The sequence below is a fragment of the Sciurus carolinensis genome, chromosome 1, assembly GCF_902686445.1.
Source record: "Sciurus carolinensis chromosome 1, mSciCar1.2, whole genome shotgun sequence".
NCBI lineage: Eukaryota > Metazoa > Chordata > Mammalia > Rodentia > Sciuridae > Sciurus > Sciurus carolinensis.
Genome location: NC_062213.1, coordinates 122506333 through 122524476, shown reverse-complemented (window position 1 = coordinate 122524476; position 18144 = coordinate 122506333). Strand labels below are relative to the sequence as shown.

Sequence of the window (18144 nt, the reverse complement as noted above, 5' to 3'; positions counted from 1 at the left end):
GATGTCTGAGACTGAAATCACCGTGTATAAAGTTTTACGATATGGCATGTATTATATGCAGGTAAGATTTTAATGCTTTATGAGCATATCCGTCTACATTATACTTTATAAAATAAGGCCAATTATTTCAATTTTTTAGATGAAGAAACTGATGCTCAGTGAACATCTTAAAGTTTACTTGACTACATGTAGTAGAGAATCTGTTTAACAAAGACCATACTCCTCCTGTTCACTCAGTTGCTAACAGGGCTGTCTAGCCCTGCTTGCTTCTAGGTGAGGTTCCTGGCATATGAGCAGATGGGATGGGTTTTACTTCCTAGCTTAACCTGCAAGAGTGCCAGAGCATTGTCTTTCCTTGGCCTTAATCCACCTGCTGGTTTGATGTTTTTCTCAGGGAAACTATGGGATCCACCCAATGAAAGATGTTGGAGCTCCGTATGGCCTGGTCCCCAGAAGGACAAGAACTGAGTCTCCACCTCTACTTTGTCTACTCCACTGAGAACTGACTATATTTTATGTGAGGAAGAAATACATTTTTATTTTTTAACTACTGAAATGTTAGGGTTTATCCACTAATGAAGTTGGCATACTTAATATATTGTACAATATTTGTCCTATGAGAAAAAAACAATGTGACAACTCTTGTTTAAGTATAAGGGAATAGACAATAAAGGTGTCCAGACCTTCCCATTTATCCATGGTAATCATGATTTAAGCCTGTCTCCAATAATAGCAATGCTTTCCACTCTCAAAAGCATCACTATTTGGATGATAAAATGTATGATATGGAATGAATTATTGCCAAGGAAAAATAGCAAAAAAAATTAGGGTTAGTAAAGATGAGTTTGAATTTTTGCACCACCATTTGTGTGATACAGGGCAAGTTCATTTATGCTCCTACCTGGAAAAATGGGTGTAAGTTTTCATGTTAGTTAACTCTCAGCAATGTGAAAATCAAAGAAGATAACATGCGCATGAAACAGCTTTACAGCTATGAAATTCTGTGTAAATATTCAGTTAATATTAAAATTATTAGGGCTGGGGATATAGCTCAGATGGTAGAGTGCTTGCCTTGCAAGCCAAGGCCCTGGGTTCAAACCCCAGCACCTCAAAAAAAAATTAAATTATCAAAGAACAACATTTTAGGGAATGCGTAGGAAGTTGTGAATAAAAATCTTTCTTTAAACCAATATGATATTCACTCTAGTCTTTGAATAAAATAAGTATGTGTTAATATTTGATGCACATTTAGGACTCAATTCTACTTAGAAAAAAGAATGAAATGAGGCCTATTGAATATCTACTGCTGGTGTCTGACTTTGGAAGTTCTGAATGACTAGTACTACATCAAGGAGATCACAACCATGTGCCTTCTCGTAACAACAACCCTAACTGTAGCCTTCCAGGGGACTTGCAAGTGCCCCTTCTCCTTTCTTCTTTTCTTCCTGCTTATCCTCTATTCCTCTTCCTCTTCCTTCTTATTTTTCTTCTTCTTGTGTTGTACATTTCAAAGAGGGGCAAACCATTTTATTCTAGTCTATTCATTACAACAATAACCCCCTACACAACCAGTCATCCAGCTTTCACTTATTGAACATGTAGCATGGATGTGTTAACACTTTCAAGAAGATGAGTTTAAAAATATACATGTATGTGTATATATATAGCAAGAGACAGAGATAGATATAGATATAGATATATAGTAAAGCCTCACAGAATATACAACCTAGAGGGAAAGGGATAACAATATTAGTTACAAAAGTATAACTATAAAACACAACAGAAAAGAAGATACCTGCTGGAAAGGGAAATAAAACATTTCAACAAGATTTGAACATGTGAAGTAGATTTCCCCAAAGTGATGAACGTTTGTTTGAGATCTGAAGAATGAACAGCCAGGTAAAGGGAATGAAGAGGTGGGGAAGTGAAGTGAGGTGGTCTGAAGCTTGGCAGGGAAGGACATTCCAGGCAGTCAAAACAGAGTGTGTAAAGACTCTGTTGAGGATAACAACTTGCATTCTTCAAAAAACAGAAACAGATCAATTTATATGTGATACTGAGCAAGGCTGTGAGATCTGCAATGTGAGTCTACAGGTGACCAAGAGACAGATGCTGTGGAAACTTGTAGGCCACAACAAAGGTCTCTGTCTTTTTTTCTGAGGACAATGAGAAGTCCCTGAAAGTTTTAATCATAGGGTGACATGATAGGATGTATGTCATGAGAAGATCACTGGATGCAAATGGTAGTTTGTGATAATGATACATCTCACATTCCTTACTCTGAGAACATGCCTGACAGATTTTTACAAGTGTTTGTTACGAAAGATGCTGAGTATCTCTCCTCACCATCTTCCTTTACTAAATCATTTCTCTTACTTCCTTCAGCATCAGGGTTAAGTAGAATATTCACCACATTTACTTTAAAATTAACAGTTCCTATTAACTTTTCTCTTACTTGGAATTCCATCCACATTTGCAAGACTTTTAAAATGTGGATGAAGTCAATTCATTCTGTATTTTCTGCATTCTTTTTCTTAACCAGACTTGGCTAAGTAAAGACAGGGACCTGTTCACAGATTATAGAATAAGAATGCTTTCTACAGATAAATTGTTTAGTGTTTTGTTCCTTCTACTATTAATAGGTAAATTCAAAAGTTCATAAACTCTGTCTTTTGCAAACTTACACTTGCAGCAGTGAAATAATCTGAAAATAAAGACATTATGAATGTTTATTTCTAGACAAGTGCAATCAAGCCCTTGTAATCAGGGGATACATAAAATTGGCAAGGATCTAAACCGAGTCTGTAATCTCTACATGAAGTTTTCCTTTAAAACAATACTTTGTGTGACCTCTCCTACAAAATATAGTCAGCACAAATCATTTTAAAATTTTGTTTTGCCTTTGGCTTGTGGACAGCAGACACTAGTTGGAAGCAGCAGCAGGAAGACAAGGAGGACAACAGGCTGGGACTGACCCTGGGAGGAGTCCCTGGAAAGTATGCACATAAACCCAGAAAAAAGATTTGATTGAGATCTTTTCAGAGGGTTTATCAGAAAAATTCTTCTTCTTCTTTAGTTTTTATTTGTTCTTTTTAGATATACATGATAGTAGAGTGCAGTTCAACATATTATTCATACATGGAGTATAACTTATTCTAATTAGGTTCAAATTCTTGTCATTGCACATGATATGGAGTTTCACCAGTGGTGTATTCATATATGAACATAGGAAACTTGGGTCAGATTCATTCTTTTTAAGGACCCAAAGATTTCTCCACAGATTCATTATAAGTTTTTCATCTCCAGAGATTTAACGCTACTTGTGTTAACTCATAATCTATACCCTTAGTTCAAATCTGCCCACTTCGCTTTATTTCCATGAATATAAGACACTGCTAACACATAAAAGCTTGCCCATCAAACTTGTGAGTGTGTATTCACTCATAAGCTCATTGTTTTGCACTAAACTCCTTTCCCTTAAAAATCATTCTCTTTCTCATCATTGTGCCAACTACCTACTATTGTTTTATGGATCTTACCTCCTTTTCCTCACTTGTCCCCTCTTTTATCTTCTTAATTTGAAACTTGATGTTATGGTTGGGATATGAGGTGTCCCCCAAAAGCTCATGTGTGACACAGTGCAAGAAAGTTTGAAATGACATGGTTGGGTCATTAGGCCTTAACCTGATCAGTGAATTAATCCCTAATGGGATTAACCAAGTGATAACTGGAGGCAGGTGGACTGTGGCTGGATGAAGGGGCCCACTGTGGCATGGCTATGGGGTATATATTTTGTATATGAGAAGGGAGACCCTTCCTGGTCATCGTGTGAGTTGCTTCCCTCTGCTACACTCTTCCTCCATAATGTTCTGCCTCCCCTCTAGCATTGAGGAATGGAGCCTGCTGTCTGTGGATTGAGAACTCTGAAGCCATGGGCCCTCAAATAAACCTTTCCTCCTCGTCTGTTGTTCTGGCCAGGTGCTTTAATCACAGCAGCAAAAAAGTCGGCTAAAACACTTGAGCTCTTTTGAGTAAACAACCAACACACATGCAAGTTTCTACTTTTTATCAATCACACTCATCTGCCCAATGAACTTCTGGGTTATTCTTATACTAAAAGATATTTCCACAAACCACTCACCAGCTGATGACCTATCAGTGGTTCCTTTATTTACAGAATCAAATAGTTACTAATAACATTTACCATTTAATAAATCTTGGGCAAAACCAATTGTTGATTTAAGGATATATCTATAGTTTCCACAAATCTTTAAGAACTCACCTTAATATTTTGAATTTTTTCTAGTACTAATGAAATTTGCTATTTAAATTACATAAAAATATTTTAAATACATAGTGATAGTAAAAAGATTTTCCTAGTCAGCAGATGATATATATGATTGAAAATCAAATAAAAGAAATAAAGTCAACTGAACCAGTGTATGGTTTAATCAATATTAGTTCCTTCCCACTCTAAAGAGAAAAGAGAATGCTTAGATAAGGTGTGATACATGAAGCTAACATCAATTTTATGACATAACAATGTATTATTTTATTCAGAATTGATTCGCTTCACATCAAAGACACACATGGTTTCAAGGGGGCTGAAAATCATAAAGGGTTTATCTGAGAGTAAAAAAAAAATTCGAGAACAATTGATTGGGATTTACTTGGACTTAAGTTTTGCCCAAGTCACCAAAACATATGTGCAGTCCTTCAGGCCCGATGTAGGTACACCAGCTAGAAATTGAGGCTCTACTTCAGGACTTGATTGAGGACATAACTTCCTATAGGGAACAACTAGGAGATGAGACTTTGCCTGAACTACTAGTTACATGGTTTAAGAAAAAGAGGGCATATGTCAACATTAAATCTGAAAAGAATAGCTATTAGTTAAATTGTCAAGCATTTGCTTTGTATGAAAAGTCATTCAGCTTAGATAACAGAAATGATAAACTGGATTTCAGGTAAAAGAATAAAGTATATAGCTGGGTATGGTGGCACACATCTGTAATCCCAGTATCTCAGGAGGGTGAGACTGGAGGCTCTCAAGCTCAAAGAGCCTCAGAAATTGTGAGGTGCTAAGCAACTCAGTGATACCCTGTCTCTAAGTAAAATACAAAAGAGAGCTGATACGTGGCTCAGTGTTTGAGTTCCCCTGAGTTCAATCTGCACTACTCCCCACCAAAAAGAGGATAAATTACTTAACTTGTATTTGGGTACAAAATGTGATTATGGCTGATTTAGAGGTATGCTCCAGAGACTAGTCTGAGGACAGAATTAAGAGGATCCAAAAGGAATGAGGGAGTATAAGAAATGGCATTTTATTAATGGTGCAGTTAAACTTGGTGCCTCCCAAAGCACAGTGATCTGGTGTTAGCTTTTTTTCCAGGAGCTAAATTAAGGAACTAAATTTTTTGATGTGGATATTTCTCTTTATCCACTGCATTATTCTAGAAAAAGATAATGATCAGTTTAGTAGTATAGCAAATGCAACTCTAGAAAGATAGCTATTATTCATTTAAAAGTGTCCCAGACTTTTAATTGAATTTAAACTTATGATTAAATTAAGAAAGAGTTAAACACATTTCCACAATGATCTACTACTTCATAACAATCAGGGTACAGGCAATAAGTGGTTTGAATGTGGGTTTGAAATAAGAATTTCAGGACTTGCCTCACACATGTGAGGCACTGGGTTCAATCCTCAGCACCACATGAAAAAATTGATGAATAAATAAAGATATTTTAAAAAATAAATAAAAAATAAAAGAAAGAATTTCAACTTAGAAAAAACAAAAGACCAGAATATCAAGGTAAATAAACAAAGGGGATTAGAGAAAACAGGGAAAAATGGAAAACTAACTAATGGAAAGCATTATCTTTCTTTAAGATATGAAAAACTGAACAAGATTAAGGTAAATAAAAAGTAAATTCTTGCAATGATTACTTTTGGGCTCACGATAGCAGCCACTTATATAAAATACGTTTAGTATTTTATCTCAAAAACTACTTCCAAGACTTAATACACATTTTTATGAGTTCCATGCCTTCTGAAACATTTTTCTTAAGTATCTTAAAAAATTGGATATTGCTCACAATGTCCTTTAACACTCTGCATGCTTGATAGCTCAATACTTTTGTTTGTTTTATATGGTCCTTTTTCTTTATGTTTTTGAACAGGACAGAGGTCACATAAACACTAAAGCTTATAATCATATGTGAATAAGAGCTACAAAGGACGAGGAGTTGAATCACAGCATACACAGTGAAGACGATGGGGCAGAGTCAAGTTTACTTAGATAGATACCTCCTTTGGTGGTAAATATTGAGCACAGCATTCAGTAAATCAGGTAGCAAACAACCAACAGAGAACTAGCAAGTCCAAAGCCACTGAAGTAGGAACAATCTGAAAGGCCTGAGGCACACCCTGGTGGACAGCCTTACCAGAATGGCACAGGAAGGCAGAGAGGAGACTGAGGATGTGATGGTAGGGCACTGTAGGTATACTACAAAATACCCTTCTTATTCTGTGAGATAAGGTCTAGAACCAAGCACAATCTAATTCATGTTTTTAAAAGGCACTGACAAGAGTGGAAAGAGAAAAGTGAGGGGATTCTCCCAGTAGTCCACCAATATGAGATGGAGGCCTACATGAGCTGGCCTTCATTGCAGACTTAGAAGGTGCTGGGTTTGGGATCTACTGGCAAACACACTTGATTATGGATTATATTTGGAATGTAGGGGGAAGGGAAGAATCCAGATTGAAAGCTAGGTTTTTATTTGAATTAGAGAATTCATAGGGATTCCATTTATTGTGAGAGAGAAGTTTGGGGTTAAACAGGGTGGGGTGTCAAAAATGGAGGGTTTTGTTCTGAGATGCCAGTTAGATAGCAAGAGTAGATGTTGTGTAATAATCAGTTTGAGATATGAATCTGGACAGGAAGAGATGTAAGTTAAGGAATCATTGATGTATTGATGATGTTTTTTCACATGGGGGAAAACATCTACAGACTATCCAATTTTTACTTTTTACCTGTACATTAATTACAAAATATTTTCTCCTGACCTGGAATTTTCCTTCATACTATATTATTCTGTCTGAAAAAATACAATATTATTCCTTGGACATCAGGCACATATCTGATTGTTGTACATGATTGAACAGCTGTGATATATAAAGTTTCTAAATATATAATAATGAATGCGTTACAAGCCTTTTTCAGTTCTACAAAGTTTGCTTCCTTTTACTATATTTTACTTTTCCTTCCCAAAAATAAAAATTGGAAATAAGGAAAATAAGTAATCACTCTGAGCAAATAATATAATAAGAAAAGTTGTTTTACTTAGTCTACTATTTCCTGGAAAATATGTACCATTTCAAGGAAAATAAAGTTACATGTGATGCAAATTTATTATTGGCCTGGTTCCCTTAAGACTGGTAGAAGTAACACATATTTCAAAGCGACCTTGATCTCAAGTTGATAAATTTGCACAGAAAATATGATACCTACATGCAAAACAATGAGAGCAAGGAAACAACATGGCTATAAATACTCAAGCTCTATGATTGGTTAAAGAAGTAAAAGATATTATGGTGTTTCTGGCTTTTCAAAGATGAAACCATATGCAGATGTGAGCAGAGAGGACCTACTGTGCAATCTGAAAGTGAACACGGCTTACTGAGAGGTTGACCTGAGATGATCCTGGCATTTTCCACTGCAGCCACTGCAGCTTCCACATGCGGCTCACTCATGTACTGTACAAAAGCATAACCTTTGTGAACCAAGCATCCAACTATTTTCCCATACTTTGAAAAAAAATGGTTCACTGTCAACTATCTTGACAATGGCTCTGGTTTAACTTGACAATGAAAACCCAGGAATTGATGGACTTGGGGTCATTCTTGTTGATGACATTGCTGGACTGTGTGTTGCCAGTCATAGCTGGCTCAGCTTTTTTAAACCCTTAAACAAAGAAACAAAATAACACAGACATAACTTAAACAATTAGGTCCACTGTATTTTTTAGCTTTTCAATATTATACTCAGGAAAGCTCAAATCCCAAAGTATTACTGATTTTCTTGTGAAAAAAATTAGTAATATACAAGGTATATAGGGCATGACTAAATGCAATAAAAATTACTCAACATATAATTTTGAACAAATTCCTGATTCATTTATCCAAAAAAATCATTCCTGAATAATGACCGAATATTTAGTAGAAGTTTTTCTTTTATAAGTAAGCCCATTTTTGCAAAACAAAGTTAGTGGAATAAACTGCCTTTATATGTGAACAACAACAACAACAACAACAAAAATCCAACGTGGATAAAGACTGGTGAAATATGGACCATAGCAATGTAACCTCCAATTACTCTTTGAGAACATTTATTTGTATTTTTCCATTTTCTATAACAGGTATACATGTTATCTAGTTTAATATCAAAACCCTAATGTTAGAAAACAACAGTTGATTTCATTAAAGGTCATGGAAAAGAAAAAAAGGTATTAAAATCAGAAGTTCAATTAGAAAATTTAACGTGAAAAAGCATAACATTGAGAATGAGATTTAATTACAAATAATTCTGTACATGTTAATTAAACCAATAGCATATGTCAATTTTTTTAAAAAAGCATATGTAATCAGTGATCATGATAATTAGCAAATTAATAGACTTGGTAATGTTGAAATTTTATTTTCAACCTCACTTTTTTTCCTTTGATACAAGGCCCCTATGTTACCTAAGGACTGCTACTATTTTAAAAAATTGTTTCCTGAAATTGGGAGAATGCTTCATAATTAGCAACAAATACATATTTGTTTGAGGATTCTTAAAATATCATAGCTACCAAGATAATAAGTGCATTTGATTTTTAAGAACCATTTTAAATTATATTTCTAAATTAAGCATTAAGGTGCTGGAAGTCTTAAAGGCATGTAAATTGGATATGGCTGAAAATTCATCCACTTTGCATTTAAACCAGGTACCTCTAAATCAAAAGCAACTAAGTAACATAAAAATGTTTTGAATAAAACTGTTAATTATTAGTTTTGTGGTTTTAAAAGCTTTACTTCAAACTGAACCCACAACATTATACTTTTGTCTTTAAAATGAAGGTCAATTTAATAAACAAAACATTAAGTCATTTACATAAAAAATAGGAGTAAGACATCATTAGAAACAATGTACTGTGGCCTTGTGTCAGTTTAGCTACATTTAAATGACTCTTTCATAAATTGTTTACTAAAATTAAAGAAAGGAAAAGCCGTAATTTTTCTTTAAATCTTGTAGTTTGAGCTATTGTGTACCTTAAGACAAATGATCAAAGAATCGACTGAAACAAAAGAAATCAAAGTATGTGCATTTAACAATTGTAGCTTTTTCAGATAGTCTAGTATTAGGTTCCATTTCTTACAAATAGAGAACAGTGTCAGTAATACAATCCATGGATATCACATTACTTTCTTTTTACTGACATGTGACAAATATTTTATATCATAGTCTGTGGGGGCGTCTGGAATTCCATCCAGTGCTTGACAAAGATCCTCTGGAGGATGATTGCAAAGGCTCATCCTAAAAGGTATTGCCGGATGTTTTGCTCCAAAGCATGGTGTTTTCTCTGCTGTGTTTTTCTGATAATATATTACTCATTTCAGTCTGAACGGATTGCTTAAGGGGATGAGGGGAATGCAACAAAAATTCCAGAAAATATTACCTACAATCTGAAAAACAATGGATCTTTACCACTAACAAAATTAAAAATAATTTTGCAACCATGCAATGAGTCCCTGAAAGCCTCTGGAGAAAATAGTTATAGATCTGCCTTTGTCTCCAACAGGCTGGTTAAATTTTAACGATGGTTTTGTTTATGTGTGGTGGTGAGGTAAGAGAATAAGGTTCCAAAACATTCCTTCCTTCCTACAAAGAATATGTCACCCCTATAATAAACGTTGGTACACAATAACCATTGGGACCGCTGCCCTCCTGTAGCCCTTAACTCAGCAATTTAGATATTAACCAGATGGACCTAGTAGAGATGGTCACATGAGATTACTTGTCTATCACTTTAACTGAGAGAATAATAAGAATAGTCTTAGGTCACATAGAGTTTAGATATTAAGGAAATAAACATTGTATTAGCTCATCGACGTAGTTAGATATTCTTAAAACAATTGTGATTAGGGAAGGATAATCTGTAAGGTTGTTGTTTTTTGCCTATGCTTTGGAAACTTCTTTAATATTAATCACAAGACTGTCACTATAGCCTGAAAAAAAAATGTATATAAACCCAGCCTTCCCCAGAATAAAGTGGGAGTGATTGCACCAGAACTAGAGTCTGTGTCTTTCATTCTCCATCCATCGCCGACGTTGTCTCCCCGCGCCCTGTTTACCAGTGTGGAACCCTTGGACTCCTGATAGGGCTGGACCCCGGCAATAGTCATTTTCTAGAGTAAATATTTTTTACAGTTGCCATTTTATTTCCTGAACAGTAATATATTGGATAAAACACAAACATAAGAAATGTTGGATTAGATTAGACCCATGGTTTAGAGAGCCCAGTGGTCTGCACTGAATAGTGATCTCCAGGCACATTTAATAGGAAGGTATATTTGTACTCTATGTTCTTACTGTAAATGTCAACATGCAATCTTTGATGCCATCCTTTTACTAGATGTGGATGACCCTCGTGGCAAATTCCCAACTGTTGACTGTGTAATTGTAATTAATGACTCCCAAGTACCCTAAAATCTATATGCATCTAATTTCTCTCACAAAGACTCACTTGCCAGCATTTATGATAATGAAGAAATTTTTTGTGGGGTTGTGATGTCACTTCAACATTCTCTAAAATCAAACCTCAAGTTGGTTACTAATATACTAATACTTGATTACTAGTCTATCAGTTAGCTCGTGTATTTCTATTACATGAATTTTTAATTAATTGAGGAAGGACTTCCACTTTCAGTCATGATAAAATAACAGGGACTAAATTAGCCCACCTGACTCAAACAACTAGAAAAACAGGCAAACACAGATGAAGCAACTGTTTTACAGACATTAAACCACAAGCAATGCAAAGCCAAGACATGTGAGAGAAAACAAATTAAGTCCTAGGGTAGCCCCTGCTTTCTGCCTGGAAAGCACATTTCAGGTCATGGAAAATAAACAGAGGCAGGGGGAAGTTTTGCAGATAGAGACAGTGACTTGAGTTGAGGAGCTGGAGACCACAGCTGAGAGTGTCTGAGAAGGCAGGACTTTGTGAGGCAGTTTGTGTGTGTGTGTGTGTGTGTGTGTGCACATGCAAGCATGCCCATGTACATGTTACTGAGGATTAAACCCAGGGCCTTGTGCATGTTAGGTAAACACTCCAGTAACTGAGCTATATCCCTACCCCTATGAGGCAGTTTTCATGAGAGAAGAGAGCTGTGCAGAAAGGAAACTCCAGAAATCTGCTTCAGGGTGTCCCTTGAATCAATGCTGATCTCTATGACATGGGCTAAACTACATCTGTATGGTTAAAAGGTTATTGGAGAGCTGTGAACTGCTTAATTCCAAGACCCACACTGGGCCTATCAGCAAAAGTAAACAATGAAAATTGATTCCTGGGAGCATCAAATTTAGAAATCAGAAAAAGTGGACCTTAATTAATTGAGATAAATGAACCCTTGACAATCCCAGAAAAACATAAAAAACAGATGATCAAATTAAGAAATGAAAATGCCTATCAGACAAAACCATAATATTTCTTTTTAAGAAAAGCAACATGAAAATGTTCCATCTTCAGCATCCTATCAAAACCTCCTAGTGATCTTAGTCATTTGAATCAAATCGAACTTTTAAAGCAGAAAATTATAATATATAAGAAGTTTTTTTAAAAAAATCACTGGATAGCTAGATAATACATTGAGAAAGCTTTGGAGAACAGATAAAGAAATATGAAGGTGCATGAATAGGGAATAACCAAAATGTAATATAGAGAGAAAACACTGAAAAACAAGAGCCTCAGGGCTCAGTGAATAGTAATAAGCTATTCAACGTATCTCTGGAGTCCCAGAGGAGCCAACAGAAAAATATTTGAAAACATAATGACAAAAACCATTATATGATAATCTCACAGATCCTAGACTCTCAATGAATCCCAAGCAGAATAAATACACAGAAAACCAAACCAGATACAACAGAATCAAATTATCAAAAAGCAATGATAAAGAAAAAAATTGCGGCTGTTAGGCATTAGGAAAGTGCTTACATTCTGACAGAAAAACAGGGAGTAAGAGTCAAAGAAATGCTGCAATTACAAATGACAAGGGAAACATGATTTTTTTTTCAGTAAAAACAGTTTATTTTTAATTCAAAAGTTTGAATGAGCTACATTGTCTCTGTGAAAGCTGCTATAAAAGAAAAGATAAGCTGTAAGCTACTGTTGCCCCGTAGAGTTTTCTGTGATGATTTGAATATTCTATATCTGTACTATCAAAATGTATTTAATAATCATGTATGTTTTTTGTAATTCAGCTACTATAGATAAGGGATTCATTTTTAAAATTTTACTTAATTCAAATAAGGCCGTATTCTAAGGGGTTACTCTACCCAAAATGGTTAACAGGGTTTCAGACCCCTAAAATACAATAAATCAGAAACAATCTAATTATTTATGTCTAATTTATACCTAGAGAATGAATATATTTTGGGTCCTGAAGACTTAGCAAAGATATGATTGTGTTAGTTATATTTCAAAAGAAATACAAATAAAAAGTTTAAGTAACTGACATGTGAGAAATAATTTAAGTGATTAAGGTTTTTATTCTGAAAATATTAGCAGAGATGGTGAATCCTCTGTAAAATCATGGAGAATGTGTTTAGAATAAAGCTTTTCATTTGTATTTGAGGTAGATTTCTATCCTTGAATCCCAAAAGGATATATTTATGAATTAAGTGTATCTTTAAAGTGTACTTTATAGGAAATATTTTTAGAGCATATAAAATTAACAAACAGTAAATTCCACTCTTTCCCCAGATTTAGTGGTTCTGAATTTCCAGTGTAAATATTATAGGCACTCAGACTCAAAGAAAGAGTAAACAACAGAATAAATGGTAAACAAACAATAAAAACACCCAGATATGGACTGGGGTAGTGGCTCAGTGGTGGAGCGCTTGCCTAGCATGTGTAAGGCACTGGGTTTGATTCTCAGCATCACATAAAAATAAATTAAGATATTGTGTCCATCTACAACTAAAAGTATTAAAAAAAAAAGTTCCAGAGAACCAACCAACATTATTACATACCATATTCAAGAACTCAGAATAACAACTAAATGGATACAGAAAAATAAAATAATAAAAATATAAATTATATATTGAAAGCAGTATTCAAATGAACACCATAATATTAATTAAAATGTGGCAAATATACTAAGATATAATAGATGCAAGATATAAAGTCTAAAGTTGTAATTTCTGAGAGAACAAGCACATTAGGGTTAAGATAATATCCAGCTGAGAAGACCACAGAAACCTTCTTAAAACAGGTAATATTTGAATTAGTTATTGAAAGACAGAGGAATTCAATAGACATAAGTTAATTTCTAAGCATGAATAAGTAGATATAGTTTTCGAAATATTTTGAACTCACCTCCATGTACCAGAATAAACTTAAACATGTTATTGACTTATATTCATAATTAGAAAAAGGGGAAAACAGAAGACAAACTAATGTATTTAAACATCTCTCTTGGACAAAGTAAATCAAAAGAATGCCATAAAATGTCTGAACTTATACCTCAAAAAACATCCCCAATTTAGAAAAACATAACTTACAAAATACACACCAGTGATAATTTTTCAATGAATTTTAAGAAAAACTGCCTGTTCAAATTTTAAAAAATCTATTAGCAAAACGATTTTGTGAGAAAGGTGATTTTCATTTCGCAGTGACGAAATCACCATAGCATGTTTGTTATTATCGTCTTATTTACAATTATGCTGAAGATTCCACTCTTGAGCATTGAACTGCTTTCAGAAATAAACCAAATATAAGCTTTGAAAGTAAAAATTTGGGAAATAAGAAAATCTGAAAAATGTGCATGGTCATATATTCATATGAAAGGGAAAACTTAACCCCAACTTGAAGACGTTTTGCCGCTAAGATTTTTTCTGGTGGCTCCTTCTTCCTCCGCAGGTGGCTGGCGGCCGCCCAGCAGCTCAGTGCGCGCTCCTCCCGCCCCTTCTCTTTCAGGCCGCTTCGCCTCACCAGAGCCAGGTCGTTGTCCAGACCAGCCCGGCGGCTCCCGCTCTGCCCAGTGGTGACTGCGGCGGCCGTCCCGCGACGCGGCCAGGAGGGAACCGGTGACTGCAGTGCTGGGCGCGCAGTGGGGCGACGACGAAGGCAGAGGAAAGAGGGGGGACCTGCTGGCGCGGGACGCAGACCTCGTGTGCCGCTGCCAGGGGGGAGATAATGCTGGCCTTGCAGCTGTTGGAGGTTCGGTGGAATATGATTTTCATCTTTTACCCAGTGGAATAATTGATCCAAATGTTACTGCATTCCTTGGAAATGGTGTGGGGATTCATTTACCTGGATTGTTTGAAGAAGCAGAGAAAATGTTGAAAAAGTCGAAGGTGTGGAAGGCTGAGAAAAGAGGCTTCTCATACCTGACAGAGCTCATGTTGTATTTGATTTTCATCAAGCAGCTGATGGTATCCAGGAACAACAGAGTCAAGAACAGACAGGGAAAATTGGGGTCCACACAAAAGGGCCTTGGCCCAGTTTATTCTTCCAAAGTTCCTCCCAGGGGACTTCCGATATGCGATCTTGTTTCTGACTTTGATGGCTTCTCTGAGAGGTTCAAAGTTCTAGCTACAAATCCATACATCCTACTTTGGAAATAGACATTGAAGGTGAATTGCAGAACCTCAAGGGTTATATGGAAAGGAGTAAACCAATGGTGAGAGATGGAATTTATTTCCTGTATGAGGGCCTCCGTGGACCACCAAAGAAAATCTTCATAGAAGGTGCAAATGCAGAAGTGTTAGATATTGATTTGGAGACTTACCCTTCTGTAACTTCTTCAAACTGTACTGTTGGAGGTGTTTGTACCGGTTTGGGTATACCACCTCCAAATGTTGGTGAAGTGTTCAGAGCTGTGAAAGCTTACACCACTGGAGTCGGTATAGGTGCATTTCCAACAGAGCAAAACAATGAAATTGGAGAATTATTACAAACAAGGGGTAGGGAGTTTGGTGTGACTACCGGAAGGAAAAGAGGATGGGTCTGGTTGGAACTTATTTAATCAAATATGCTCCTAATGATCAATGGATTTAGTACATTGGCCCTTACCAAGTTGGGTATTTTGGACAGAGTTGGAGTTGCTTACAAGTTAGATGGTGAAATCATACCTCATTTCCCAGCAAACCAATAAGTCTTAAATAAATTTGAAGTTTAATATAAAACTTTCCCTCCATGGGTTACAGACATATCAAATGCAAGAACATTTAAAGAACTACCTGTTAATGCACAAAATTATGTTTGAATTATTGAAGATGAGCTTCAAATTCCAGTTAAATGAATTGGAGTAGGTAAATCCAGAGAATCCATGACTCAACTGTATTAAGGATTTCCAGAAACACTCCTTGAGAGAGAGGAGACAAACTTTCTTAAATATTTCTTTATGACCTACAACTTCAAGAACAGACATTGGTGTGAGTTTGCAGCCCTACAGTTGTTTCCAGTCTTTTAGGACAAATGGCTATTGTGGAGACAGACTTTAGCATATTCCAGTGTCAACTCTTCTCAGCTGGAATAATGGCCAAATCATTTGTGGCTCCTGCTGTTCATGGTGCCACATTTTCTTTCAATTTTTAGTAATAGTAAATCCATGTTGTCTGAAATCTAAAATAGTTACTTTCAATGAAGTTTTTCTTCATTATTGACATTGTGTATTCTTGGTTTTACCATGGTAAGAACAATTATTGCAGTTTGGCACAAATATTTTTATATCTGATCATTCAGTTCTGTCATTGGAATCTTTGCTGTTAGAAAAAAGGATGAAGAGATAGGGTTCCGTAAACTTTTGTAATGATATAAATTCAGTTTAAGTTGTGAACTGTTTATTTTCTGCTGAAACCATTGCAAAATTGAGCTTTTGGTTGGGGGGAGAGGAGGAGCTTATTCATGGATCCTTTAATTTGTATAGAATACAACTTATTTCTCTCTATAAATTATTCAATACATTGAACATCTAATTAAATGTTAAAGAAAAAATGTTTTCCCAAAACAAACTTAATGTTAAGAAAAAGTAGTCATGAAAAAATATGTTGTGATATTTGGTGAACATTTTTTCTGGAGTGTGAGACATTAACTGAAATGTATCTTTCCTTTTTTTTTTAACATATCATTATTTCTAAGTCTAGTGGATTGATTTTTCAACATTGTGCCTATAAATATATTTACAAAATCATCTACAAGTGTGTAAATGAACCCAAATTGTTGGCCATAATTTTGATCATGTCTTCATATCTCCTTTCTTGAAAAAAAAAAGATTATTTTGACAATTAGATTTAACATATTATATTGTAGATTATCCTTCAATGAACTATTATATGTTTAAATTATGTGCCACTTTATTTTATTATACTATCAGTAGCTGATTAAAAAGAACCAAATAATTCTAGTAAAAAAAAATTGTCTTCATACTTTTTAAATACATGCAAACCAAGTTATAAATTAGAACATTTTGTCACTATATACCAATTATCATTACTTATTATTTGAACATCCATTTCATTATGTTGTTAAATAACTTACTACATACAATGTTAGTTCTTTCATAGTAATAAAGTTATACCATCATATTCTTTGTGTGCTTGATAGACATTTGTCTTATTTCCAGTTTTCTTAGGTCACAAAAATATCTTGAGATAAACTTTGAAAATTTATCAATGGCAAGTCCTAGCATTGAAATTCCTTAGGAATCCCTGGAAATAAACACACAGTTATACCAGATTAGCTGAAAAATGAATCATCCCACTGCTGAAAAAATTTTGATTTTCAAATATTTCCCAAAATATGCACAATGATGCAATACAGTTATTCAAATTCACATTTTCCTAGATCACATTAAATATGAATTTCTAGGGAAAATCATTTTGTACATTGGTTACCTTTTAAATCTTCATACTAAAACTGATACTAGTGAGAGGAAACAAAAGAAGAGGACAAATTTGTTCTTATAAACAATGAACTCTTCAGAAATAATTTGGCTATGAATGACAAGATAGTTGGATATTGGGAGAGTGTTCAACCATTCAGGAATGTAGTTGAGAATTGATAATTAATATTTCCCATCCAGTTGTCCAAGGAATTTCAATGCTAGGGTAATATTGTTTGATTCATTCTGTTATTTTTTCCCTCCCCCACCCCTCCCACCTCTCTTTTCCCTCTATACTGTCCTTCCTTCCTCCATTCTTGCCACCCTCCTTAACCCTAACCCTAACCCTAACCCTAACCCTAACGCTAACCCCTCCCATGCCCCATTACATGTCATCATCCGCTTATTAGCGAGATCATTTGTCCTTTGGTTTTTTGAGATTGGCTTATCTCACTTAGCATGATATTCTCCAATTTCATCCATTTGCCTGCAAATGCCATAATAAGAATTCTTTAATAGGACACCTGATACAGACTTAGAATTGAAAACCACAAAAATAAAAAGGCTGACTTTAACGTTCTGCTCACATGTTTCAAAAAATATCACAGTTAAGCTTAAAAGGGCTATCAAGAGTACTGACTTTTTATCATGGCAAAAAAACTTGGACAAAAGCTTTAGTTTCCTCCTTGAATAAAATTAACATGTCTACCAGCAAAGAAAAAGAAACCCAAGGAAGTAAATAGATATTAACAATGCTGAAAAGGAGATGCTTATCAAAACATGAACTCTAATGATTATTTTACACAGTTATCATCACTTTGATATCCTCTAAATAATGATTTCATCTCTTCAAATAAGACCATGAATTTCAATATGAAGGATCAGACAATTAGTGCATCCAAACTAAAACCTGGACGTGGTATCTGCCAGTGGGCTGCTTGAGGGGAAAGGCTAAACAAATTGCACCTGTGCACTATGATATCCAGCATGTGATA

General features: G+C 35.1%; 1 pseudogene; it reads left to right on the top strand.

Annotated features, from left to right (window-relative positions):
• Position 1: 1 nt before the first annotated feature.
• LOC124994655 (adenylosuccinate synthetase isozyme 2-like) lies at positions 2 to 15996 on the top strand (annotated as a pseudogene).
• The last annotated feature ends 2148 nt before the right edge of the window (positions 15997 to 18144 follow it).